General features: G+C 35.0%; 1 protein-coding gene across 1 annotated transcript in view; it reads right to left on the bottom strand.

Moving 5' to 3' along the window:
- Positions 1–13366, bottom strand: part of Ipcef1 (interaction protein for cytohesin exchange factors 1) — a 164532-nt gene that overhangs the window by 10592 nt on the left and 140574 nt on the right. The window lies entirely within an intron of this gene.

Below are 13366 nucleotides of genomic sequence, written 5' to 3'. Positions count from 1 at the left end.
AAACCACTGAGAGAACATTAGATGCTATAGACCTAAAGTGTGGTCCTATCCACACATTGATCTCAAACTTCTCACCTCCAGAACTGTGAAGACAATAATGTTTTGTTGTCTAAACCACTCAGTTGGTGGACTGTAGTGACTGCAGGCCCATGCTTCCTTTGAGGGTACCAGGGAGCACCTGCTTTAGGCCTCTCCTCTGGTTTCAAGAATTTCCTTGGCTTGTCACAACATACCTCCAATTGTCACATTGTGTTTTCCCAGGTGCATATATCTGTGTACAAACTTCCCCTTTGTATAAGTACATATTGGAGTAAGGGCCCATCAGAATGCCCTCATTTTAGTTAATTGCATCTGCAACGTTCTCCAGTAAGGTCGCATTCTGATTTACACAGGATGGGGAAAAGGCTAGGACTTCAACATTTAAATTTTGGTGGGATAAAATTCAACTCATAACAATACACCCTCTGGCCCTTCAAGATTCATTCTTCTCGCATGTAAATCATCTTCACCCCATTCCATATCCTAAAGTCTTCATGCATTTCAACTCCAAAATCTAAACCAAGTATGACCCAAGCCATGTATTGATGAAACTCAGGGATAGATTCATCCCGGCATAAAATTCTTCTTCATCTTTGAAACTAGATAAAGCATCTGCTTACAAAACCCAATAGTGATCCACTGCCTGCCTCGCAAGCGCAAGGACCCAAGTTCCTGGTACCAAAAAAAAAAAAAATCAAATCAGCTAAAACCCAATAGTGAGATAGGCAAGCCTGGAACTGAGGCCTCGCCCAAAGTTTGAGCACTGCCAAACTTGTGAAGTCTAAACTTCATTGTGGTCTTGACTGAATTATGAGATTCATGAAAAGGTTATGTGAATGGATTACAGGGCTCTGAATGTGTTCATAGGCAGTGGAAGTTTGTAAGACTCAATTCAGTCATTCCAAGAATCATGGGAATGAAGTCAATCCATTCTGGGACATGGATATTCATGAGACTATTACAGCCCTCTCATCCTACGAGAGAGCCAATGTGTTGCCTTTGTTAAACTCCTCTGACTATAGATTTTAATCACTTTCAACTGTGAGCACCTCAAGTGATACTGAGGTCATTCAAAGAAAATTTTTACTTTTTTATGTTGCTTTACTTTCTCACAATGAAATTCAGTCCTTTATTCCTTCATTTCCAGAAACTAACCTTGGTAAAGATACACAACAAGATTTTATTTTCTAACATGTACTTCTTACTGTTTATATGTTCAACCTCTTATCCTGAGAGCAAACTTCAGAGAGACCCCATAAAAATGTAACCTTATTGCTTAAGAAGAGCTGAACATAACGTGCTCTCCAAAAAGGAGAAAAAGGGTATAATGAAACTCAAGGAGCAAACAAACTTCATTTACTTTACTATTTTAAGATCAGAAATTCTTAAGCAAGAATTCATTCCCTCTTACCCCTAAAGTCACCATAAGTGTTCACAACACTCATACAATAGAGAGTGAATATATTGTACTACCTTTGTAACTGACTTCAAGTATTAATCACCACAACCTCACTGTTCTGCAATAAAACAGTTTCAAAAAAGGGATAAAACATTTAAAAGTGCATCTAAAGACAAAAGGCTTTAGGCTCAGGCTGAATGAAAATATCAAAGGCAGACTTCAGTCAGTGAGTACATGAAAAGATGTTTCACATCAACAGTCACTAGGTAAATGCAAATCAAAAACCACAAAATAGAGTTTAACACCCAGCAGGATGGCTGAAATTAAAAGGGGGAAGAGAGAAGGGGGGAGGGAGAGAGAGAGAGAGAGGTAAGTGTAGTAAGTGTAGTTAAGGATGTAGAGAGACACTGAAACCCCCATACATTGGTAGTAGGAATGTAAAAATGGAATGACCACTGTGGAAGTTTGACAGTTCCTAACCATAAAGATTTAGTTCTGCAATTCTACTCCTAGATGTATACTACAAAGACATGAAAACATATGTTCACAACACAAGTATACATGAATCTTCATAGCAGAATTATTCATATTAGACACAAGGTAGGAAGGGCCTAAATGTCCATCAATAAATGAATGAACAGATAAAATGCTGTCTATGCAACAAGGGGAATACTACTTAGTAAGTAAGAGAAATAAACAACACAAGTACATGAATCTTCATAGCAGAATTATTCATATTAGACACAAGGTAGGAAGGGCCTAAATGTCCATCAATAAATGAATGAACAGATAAAATGCTGTCTATGCAACAAGGGGAATACTACTTAGTAAGTAAGAGAAATAAAGCTAGACTAAATCATCTACAGCGCTACAATGTGGATGAACCTTGAAACCACTGTGCTAAGCAAAAGAAACCAGTCATAAAAGACCACAAAATATGAAATTCATTCCATATACATAAAATACACCTGAAATTTCTATCATAGAACAATCCATGCAGACAGAAAGTAGGATAATAGTTGCCTGGGCCTGGGGAGGAGATAAGCAGTGATAAGAAATGACAGGTATAGTATGTAGGGCTTTCTTTGTGTGGTGCTGAAAGTGTCATGAAGTATATTTCAATGCAGCTGCAATAAATAGTCATTTTTATGATATTGTCATATTAACTAATGCATGTTTAAAGCAGAAGTTTTAAGTATGGCAATAGTCCTGCAGTAATCTAGAAACATAAGAAAGTTTCATGAAAACTAAATAAAAAGTTTTCCTACTGTGCATAGGATATTATGATTAGAAGCTCCATTTTAAAATATATAAGAACACAGTAATCTCATGTCATTTTCTAAAAATCTCTATTCAGGTAGAACTCTACTTCAAATTAAACTTAAATACAAAGCTCTCAATACCTACCATTTTAAAATTAAATTTTATATGTCGGCATATAAAGTTTAAGGAGCAAAATGAACAAGTATATGAGAAACCTTTAAATTTCTCTGTATCCACTAAGCAGATCATGCATGATACTCAAGATGGTGATAGAAAACAAAATCACTTTTCACTAACACATTTACTTTGCAATTATGTCAAAATAAAATTATTATAGTCATATATTTGAGTTACTGGATATTAAATTAGTAAAGCTAAACAGAATCTTGGAATAACGTGACATAGAGTATATTCCCTAAATAATAAACAAACAGGGTTCTTTTGGATAATTTTATTGTTATTTAATGTTTTTTTCTTTTTATTGAGTTTATTGGTACAATCTAGGTCTACAAAACAGTTACATTCATTACTGGGATCCTGTACCTTCACATGACAGTTCTTGGTTCTCATTTTTCCCCTTATTTAATGTTTTTATATGAAAACATATTTTCTGTATTTTAAAAATATCAGAAACTGCATTTATTGTCCACATCCTTTCCTCAATAGAAACTTTGGAGCAATAGTCATGAGGAATGTATGTGTGTCTATGTTTGTGTGTGTTTTGTGTGTGTGTGTGTGATATGTGTGTGTAACCTGATCCTCCAAGAAATAAGTGAACATTCAAACACACAGGTAAAATGAATCTGTTTGGGTTACTGAGAGTTAACATAGAATTCCTCTAAACTTTATATGTAATGTTCACTTTCTATTTTAATTCATCTAGAAACAAAATAATCGTTCAGATAAGATTATAGCTGTCAGGGAAATGAGGGGAAAAATGAAAGGCAAATTACTACTTTGGTTTCTCTTTCTTAGAGGAACTTGTGACTGATAGACTATGTCTGACCCCTAATAACCTGATTCCAGATTCACTCACAAACATAAGGAAAATAAAGTAACAAATGGTGATGTTAGGAGTCAAAAATACCCTTAACTGGCTTTTTTTGTGGGTCATAACCTGAGAGATATACAACATATGACTCAATAGTCAGGGGGTATACCTGTGATCTAACCTAATCTACAGCCTAGTCAGGGTCTTTAAATTGATTTTAGTGGTACCAGTGACTTGACACTTTATTGGGCCAACAAGCGAATGTCCAATAGTAATGGAAGCAGGTAATAGATACAATCACCGGACAAAAATAAGACCCACACCTACAGGTATACCTGATGTCAAAGCAGGGGTGAGAGTCCTTCCTGGTTGCTGACCAGCACTTTCCCTGTCTGGTTAACCCTCTTCCTCCACTCTTGTACCATGGAGAAGCTTGTCAGTAAACTATTTTTTTTTAAGAGTAGGAAAACTTATTGAGAGAAAAATAGCTTCTGTCTAAGAGACATAGCAAGGGGAACAGAACGTGCCCCTGATAAAATATTATTTTTTATAACATCCTTTCCATTTTTTTGCAAATATTTTTCTAAACTATTATTGCATAGTAGAAAGTACTAGATTTTTTTATCAGCAGATTTTAAAGATCAAGAAAACAGGATTAGCAGGAAAGACAACTTGTCTCTCTCCCAGTAGAAATAGAAGCCAAGTTAATTATTTCCACCTCCCTTATCTCCTGAAGCAAAAATAAATGAATTTTGTCTGAGAGTGAAGTGTTTCCAATGCAATTTTTACCCTTCCTCTCAAGTGCCTGCTTTAGTCTCCTCTCCCCACATAACATTGCAGACTTTTTATTTCCATTGCCCCACAAGGCATTTTATCATCTATCTCATCTCACCCCACAAGCACTTGGCCAAGGAACATAAAACTATTATTATTTTATGGATAATAAAAATGAAGCTTCTCTAAAAACACTACATGTGTTTTTTTTCTTTTCCAAAATGTAAATCAGTGATGGAGCTCAAAATAAAAGCTTAATTCCACACCACACAGGCCCCGTGTGCTTCTAGGCAGGGCCTTCTCAAACTTTAACAGAAAAACAGTCTCCAGGGAGCTTGTTAAAAATATAGATTCTGTTTAAGACCGTCTCTGAGATTCTGAACGCTTACCAAGCTCCTGGCTGATGTTGGATCTGTTGGTCCATACACTGCATGTGAGTAGCGAGGATAGACCATCTGTTAGCAACTTTCCATGAACATGAGCTGTGACTCATGGGAAGAGTAAGGGACAGAAGTTAGAAGAAGCAAGTTAGAACTTGTCCATGAAGCAGCATTTGCTGACTCTGTGCCATGTCCTCATTTAAAAAAAAAAAGAGAGAGGAAAGCTCTGGCTTTGTGCAACAAAGTATGTCCAGAAACTTGCTTGAAAACATCAGTGTTTCATATGTTGGGTGGGTAGGAAAATGCTAGAGACCCTTTAAACCTTAAATTACCTGAGTATTTCCAAAGTTGGATCAGGTATTTACCTACTTAGAATCAGAAAAGAGGTGACAGATAAATGATGCACCGATAAATATTTGTGTATTATATAGATAGATCGTGATAAGTAAATATAGACACACTTATAAATATATATTTAGCAAGATCCTTCTCAGTAATATTAGCAGACAAGCTAAAACGACATTTTTAACTAACAGTTGAATAATAAACTTTCCAAGATTATACTAAATGAAGGTACATCTCCCTCCTTATCCTCCTACATACCCATCCTATTGTCTGTTTCTGACAGGACAAGGCCTGCTCTTGTAGGCCCAGAATTTGGCTGTCAAGAACCCTGTATGCAGATTTTTCTCCCAAAATGCTGTTTTTTTCAACTTTGCCTCCCCCACGATCTTATTTTTGGTCCTTTTTGTGCTTTCTAGAATGTGGCTGTTTATTTTCTATTTAGAACATAAAAGCTGGTTTCAAAGGACAGGAGAACAATTTATATGCCGGGTTTCATATCAAGATTGGAAAGGAAACCTGGTAGAGATTGGAAAAATCTAAATGATGTTCCAAGGAAGACAATTTTAGCCCTCAAATGTGAAACACTAGGAAAGTGCTAGGTAGAAAAATGTATTCCCCATTTCAGCTGCAATGTCTTAAGTGTTTGAGAGCAAAATAACCTTGAATTCACTTGTCATACAGGAAATGACAATGTGCTTAATGTGGACATCCTGTAAGCCTTTAAGGCTTTACAAATATTATTTAATATAGCACCTGCGGCCAAGAGAGCAGAAGAATTTCACCGGCTTTCTCTCTTTAGTGATTTTGATAACCCCAACATAGCAAGATTTAAAATCATAATGCTAGAAAGATTTAAAATTATAATGACAGATTTAAATGACTCAAATAAGAACAAATTTGAATAATTCATTTTAACAGTAAGAACACTAGAGACCAACAACACAGCATAATTTTGAGCCTGTTTCTCCTGTTTCTGCTGCTGCAAGTTGAGATAGCTATATACACAGATTTTTTACTACATGGAAGGCACTGTATTATTATTTATACCACTGTTATCTCACTGTCTGTCAACAAACATATAAGGAAAGCATCATTCTCCTTGATATAAAAGGTATATCAACACATAGAAAGATTACTTTACCAAAGACACAAAAACCTAGGTTATAATCTCAAAGCTAGTTTTCTTACATATTATGCCATGTGGTAAATATATTTGCTGTATTTTCTTTTACATAAAGTTCAATCAAGACTAGTTTAAATCGGGCAATTTCTAGTCACTAAGCTGGTAGCTGGCTGGACTGGATAGGGCACAACTCAGATCCCTGCATGTAATACTCTACCTCCAAAAGACAAATGCAAATGCCCGCTCTGAGCCTCTGCTGCTCAGGTGTCTGGGTTTTGTGCCTAAACCCTGTCCCTACAAGACCCCAAGGCACTAGACTCCAGAACAAGACACCCATGAGCTGGCCAGCAATCTAGGACACAGCCTAAACCATAAGATTTCAACACCACAGTTTGGAATAGTGCACCGTCTCAAAGCACAGGCAGAAGACTTACATGAACAGCTTAGGTAATGAGGGCAGCCATGTCCAAAACAAAGGTCTGAGTACTTAGGAAATGAGATGCAAAGGTGAGAAAGCACTGGTTGGGAAAGAAGTGATTTAAAGAATAACAGATGAAAAAGTCCTGTAAGAGAGAAAGTAAATGGACTATGAGAAAGTTGGAGACAGCACCCAAGTATAATGCTGATGTTTTACTTGTGTTCTAATGAGTTTTAAAGAAGAGTAGCTTCATTTTGATTTCTTTCATTTTCCTCTATTTGTTCTACCATCTCTCCCCATCCTACATTTCTCTTCACTTGTGTGTTTGTTCCTTCTGTTAAGACAACCTGATATTCTTCTACCACACTCCCTCTATTGATGAGAACAAACACAGTTTGCAAGGTGATCCTCAATGTTGTTCTTCTATTTGGTTATTATTGTATCTGGTGGTAGTGGCTTTCTGAAATATTCTTATGCTGAATCCAGGGCTCAATTATCTGAGAAGTAATTTTATATTCTTAAAACAAGGATTACCTTTGCTTTTAAAATGTATTGTTCCAAATATATGAGGACCTATGACTAAAGTATTTAGATGCAATTATTTATCTGCTCACTTGTCAAGAAAAAGAAAGCATTGGCATGCAATTTTAAAAGACATTTGGTCAGGGTTTGTTTCTTTAACATATTTAGATGGTAGAGATCATATGGGAAAGAAACAGGACAAAAAACTGAAAAAAATCACCCAAACTGAGGGATACAAATCTGATAATCTGTAGGTAAACCTATCGACTAGGCCTCCATCACCTGATAGTTCTGTCAAGCTGTGGATCCATGATGGGGAGGCAGAGCACAACAGACAAAAATGGAAGATTCAAGAGCAAAGGATGAAAGTGCAAAGTACTTGAAGCCAAGAGGAGCAAAGCAAGAGGAAGGAAAACATTATCATACCTCAAATTTACAGGCCAAAAATGAAGGCTTGGAGCAGATAAATGCCTTCGCCTTTTTAAGCTGGAACTCTCTTTTCCTGTACATAAGATTGTAATCTAACAAAATTCACAGTTACTTGCATAACATAATCTGAATAGGCAGATTTATCATGTTGCACATATGTCATGAAAGCATGAAAAAACACATACGTGTACAGACGAATACTTTGTTTTTTCATTCTGTTGGTTGAAATGGTAAAATCTGGAAAGACTGCTCTATCCAAGTGCTAGCCTTGATGTACAAACAGGATGAGAGGATATCAGTGTAGTTTTTTATTTTCATAGTTCTACTGAGGTATAATTGACAAAATTATATAATTTTGAGTGTGCAACAAAATTCTTTAATATATAGTTTGTGAAATGATTACAATAATCAAGTTAAGCAGCACATCTACCACTGAACTTAGTAACTTTTTTAAGAATTAATTTTGTTTTATCATGAGAAAATTTAAGCAATTTGAATTATACAAGTCAGTACAGTATTTTTAACTATCTTCATCACACTCCAAAGTAGAGCCCCGGAATTTATTCACCAGTATCTGAAAGCGATATAGCACTTAATTTTAAAGAGAAAATTTTAAGTGTACCTTAACATTTCAAGTATACTCATTCTTGGACTAAACAAATTGATTTCTCAAAATTACCTCCAAAGTCATAATAGTGCATAAATTAATACATACAAAGCTGTTTCCTTTCGTATTCTTTGTGATAATAACAAACTGGAAATCCTCTAAGTTTCCATTAGCTGGAAAATAATCAGTAATGCTGCATTGATAATATTATTATATTTGTATAATAAAGTTGCAATTATCAAAAGTTATGAAATACATCTGAATTTACGAGCAAGAAAGGTTTATGAGGGGATTTTAAAGAGCAGGCTGCTGATATAATGTAATTCTATTTATGTTTTTAGAAAGAATGCTGTTGTATTAATATGCATTTATAGCTATTCATTTGTTTAAGTTCATAGAAAAAATGTAGTCTAACCAGTTGACAGGAAGCTCCAGCAGACAAAATCTCTATCCAGAACACCTGGAAGGCAATTGCCAAACAACAAAGTACAGTAAGTCCTTCTAAAGGAATAAATAATAATTTCAGAGTTGAATGGATACTAGGATTGAGAAATTGGTTTCAAAGGAAATCTTCATTTTGGGAGGGCAACTTTCTAGATTGAGATTTAATAAAAAAAATCACAATAAGTTTGCAATTAAAAATAAACAAAAGTTTAAAGACATAAAACAGAGTCTGTCTACTTCCTTAAAGGGAACCAGAAAATATTATGATGTGTCACAAAAATAAAACAAGCACAATTCTTGGTAATAAAATTATTTACAAAGTACTACCAGTACCAACCTATCTGCATATATTCCTTCCCCCTGAAAAAATAAGAAATCTTCCAAAATACTCTACACAGTGCACATTTCCACTGCTGTTACACAGCATGACTACCTCGTCCCTCCAGTTGACAAATGTACCATAGGTGATGAAGGGAAATAGTAAATGTCAGGAACCCCTCACCCTCTTATTGCAACCTCGGTGGACATGTTGGAAGGGAGCTCTTGTGCAGGCAGGTCCTCCGAAGCAGAGGGACTTCTTTGTTCCCAGGGCAGCATCTGCAGGACCTCAACCTGGATGACCATGCACAGGTGCTCAAACTAGCAAGGTATTTCATTTCTGATTCTTCTTAATTGTAATTTAATGTTTTAAAAGCCAAGAAAGATAATGACTAACCATTAAGGAGTGGAGGTGATCACGCTATAGCACATGACACTATATGTCTATAATAAGCTTTGCGGATATTTTGCATTAAAATGAAAAACAACTAATAGCGATTTTGTGACCATATTTATTGAGATGCTATTCAGCCACACAGACTAGACTTTAAACCACATAAAGAACTGAACAGATTTTCAAAGGTTGGGGTGGTTGTTGATGTAAGATCAGTCTCTCTCTCTCTAAACCCATTATTCTTCCTGTTTTTAAAAAACATGGCACTAATAACTATACCGTTATTGTTTCTATGGGGATCTTTATTTTGCCTTTTGTTTGTTTTCTCAGCACATAGCGCAGTGATTGATGTTTAAGAGTCACCTGACAAATATTACTGAATAATGTTCCCACACTGTTTGCATAAGAGTAGATACTTCTGTTTCTATCGATAGTTGACCTGTACTACTTCAGTTATTGAAAATAGTGAAAAAAAGAAAAAAATGTCTAGAAAAGTGATAGAATCACTATCCTAGAAGAGAAATTATTATGATTTCATGCAATCTGATTGACATGTCTAGCTGAACCGTGTGTCTTCCTGATGACTTGGAATTATTTTTAGATACTAAGGTAACTAAAATCTCAGGCTCTAGAGTCAGAGTTGTCATTCTGGATACAATTTCTATCACTAACTAGTTGTGTGGCCATTGTAAGCTGTTTGCTTAACCTCTTTAAATCACAGTTTCTTCAGCCACAAGATCACAAGATTGGAGTGATAATAAAGTGCCTTCTTGTAGGCTTGTGATAGTTGGGAAAGTTTCCCTTGGAGATCAAGACTATCACAAAAATCCCCATGACCACCATTTGTACCAGCACTGTGTTATAAAGCCTACCCCAAGCAAAAAGTATAAATATGAATATAACATTTGGAAAGGAAATACCCAAAATCATCATTGTCTGCACAGATATAATTGCATATGTAAAAGAAAGAAATTTAATGATGAGACATTAGGATTAAAATGAAAATTTAACAATTTTGGTATGCCAAAAAAATGTACTTAGGAACAGGGCTGGTGTGTAGCTCTGTGATAGAACATTGGTCTAGCATACACAAAGCCATACATTTAATCCTTAGCACCACAAACAAATAATTAATGAAAAATCAACTGTAGTGATATACAGCAGTAAGAAACAGTTTAAAACACAGAAATATTTTTAAAATAACATTTTAAAAGATAAAATATGTAAAGTAAACCTAATGAAATATGTTCTGGGCTTCTATAGAGAAATTATGAATTATAAACAGCTATTACAAGATAGGGCAAAGACCAATAAATAGATGAAAGTAAAAAGTATAATACTGGAAGACTTTAAAATGTAATAGTTTTCCTTCCTTCTGAATCTCAGGTTGCAGTACAATCCATACAAAAATCCCACAAGACTCTGTGTGTGTGTGAATATACCAAACACCCTTCAAAAAGAACAATGTAGGATAATAGATCTTCCTAGATATTAAGACCTTTTTTAAAGCTACAGTGATTAAAAAAAAAAAACAGCATGGTACTGGCACAAAAACACACATGTGGATCAATGAAACAGAATAGAGAATGCAGAAACAACCCCAGGCACATTCAACTGACCTGAACTTTGATAAAAGGGCCAAAAACATACACTGGAGGAAAGACAGGCTCTTCAATAAATATTTTTTGGAAAGCTGGATATTCACATACAGAAAATTGAGTCTATATATCTCACCGTGTACTAAACTAAAATCAACATGCATCAAAGAGCTAAATGTGAAAAAAAGAAGCATTTAACCTGCTGGAAGACAAAATAAGGAAAACTCTCCCAGGCATAGGTATAGGCAATGACTTTGGAAACAGAATTCCAGTTGCACAAGAAATAACAAGAATTAACAAATGGGATCATATCAAATTAAAAAGCCCCTGTACAGCAAAGGAAACAAGGAAGTGAAAAGACAACCTAAAGAATAGAAAAATATTTTGCCAGCCATTCCTCAGAGTACTAATATCTAGAATATATAAAGAACTCTAAAAATTCACACCCCACAAAATAAAAGACCCAGTTGAAAATTGGGCAACTGAAATGAATAACTACTTCTCAGAAGAAGAAATACAAATGGACAAGAAATACATGAAAAAAAAAGTTCAGTATCTCTGACCATTAGAAAAATGCAAACTAAAATAACACTGAGATTCCATCTAACTCCAGAAAGAATGAGTGTCATCCAGAAATCACATAACAAATGCTGGCAAAGATGCAGGAAAAAAAGGCACTCTCTACATTGTTTGTGGGAATGTAACCTGGTGCAACCACTATGGAAATCAGTATGGTGATTTCTCAAAACAACAACAGCAACAAAAACTTAAAAGGGGAAGTTCCATTTGACCCAGTTATTCCCCTTTTAGGTATCTGTTAAAGACATTGCATTACAATGATACGTGACGCATGTTTATAGCAGCACAACTCATATAACAGTTCAATTTTGAAAGTGGCCTGTATGTCCACCCACAGATAAATGGATTTTAAAAACATGATATGTACACACAATGGAATAATCCTGTGCTAAAAAGAAAGATAAACTTGAGTTGTTTATAGGAAAATAGTTGCACATTGAGACCATGATGTTAAATAAAATAAATCAGACACACTAGCTTAGCTAGCATATGGTTTCTCTTATATGTGATACCCAATGTAAATAAAGGACAAAACAAAAAAATATAAAATAATAAATAGGAAGATAGATCTTTTGCAAATGGGAAAGGAACCAAGAGATGGAGGGAGGATAGAAGGTAGGAAGAAAAAAGAAATGAAAAAACAAATGAGATGCATTATTAACATGCACCAACTCCATTCAAGGAATGTAAACATTATGTACACCAAACACTTACTAATAAAAATTAAAAATAAGACTTTTTAAAAAAATAAGCACAGGCAGAAAAAACAGGCTAATGCAACAATATAAGTCTAAGCATCAGACTAGATTTATAACAAAGTTAGTATTGAGGACATATGTGGATATCTGGGAGAGGGTTGACGTCTATATAAATGATACTCAGAAAAGTACACATGCATAAGTAATAAGGTAATATTGTGCCCTGTTCATGGTGCACATAAAAGTGATTTCAAATGGATTAAACTAACATGAAAGAATGTCTTCATAATATTCATGTAGGGAGGAATTCCTTAATCAAGACAAAAAAAATCATTAACCATAAAAGGCTGAAAAAAATTAGCTGGATTAAAACTGGGTTCTCTGCATTAAAAGACACTACTAAAAAAGAATGAAAACAACCAAGTGTGATGGTGAATGCCTGTAATCCCAGCATTTGGGAGGGTGAGGCAGGAAGATCACCACAAATTCAAGACTGGCCTGGGCTACATAGTGAGTTCAAGCCAGCCTGAACTACATAGTAAGACACTGTCTGTCTCATAAAAGCAAAATTTAAAAAAAGAATAAAAATGAAATTTAAAAGCAGAAAATATATTTGCAAAACTTACAGTCAACAATGAAAGGATATTTAAATTGTAGAAATTTCCACAAATTCATTAGAAAACTACAAATAATCCAATAGAAGCATGGGTAAAAGAGTGAAAATAGACGTATGAAAATGTGCTAATTGATCATTAAAATATCACCCACTGGTTTTGCAAAAATTAGAAAATCAGCATTAGTAGTAGGAAGGTGGGACTTTGAGAGCTCTTCTCCATGCAGAAGAAATGAGTTTTGTTGGAATCAATTTAATTAAAAAGAAAGCTTTCATCATCTAGCTAATTGGGATGTAGGCACATATCATGACCATCCATTCCACTGCCAGGAGTATACCCCTAGGGAAACTTAAGTTTATGTAGACCAAGATGTATGCATGAGAATTTACATTAAGGAACATAAAAGACAAGTAACAGATTGGTTAATATAT

This window comes from Fukomys damarensis, unplaced genomic scaffold (assembly GCF_012274545.1).
Source record: "Fukomys damarensis isolate Sample0158 unplaced genomic scaffold, DMR_v1.0_HiC HiC_scaffold_14, whole genome shotgun sequence".
NCBI lineage: Eukaryota > Metazoa > Chordata > Mammalia > Rodentia > Bathyergidae > Fukomys > Fukomys damarensis.
This window is presented reverse-complemented; position numbering and strand designations above follow the sequence as displayed.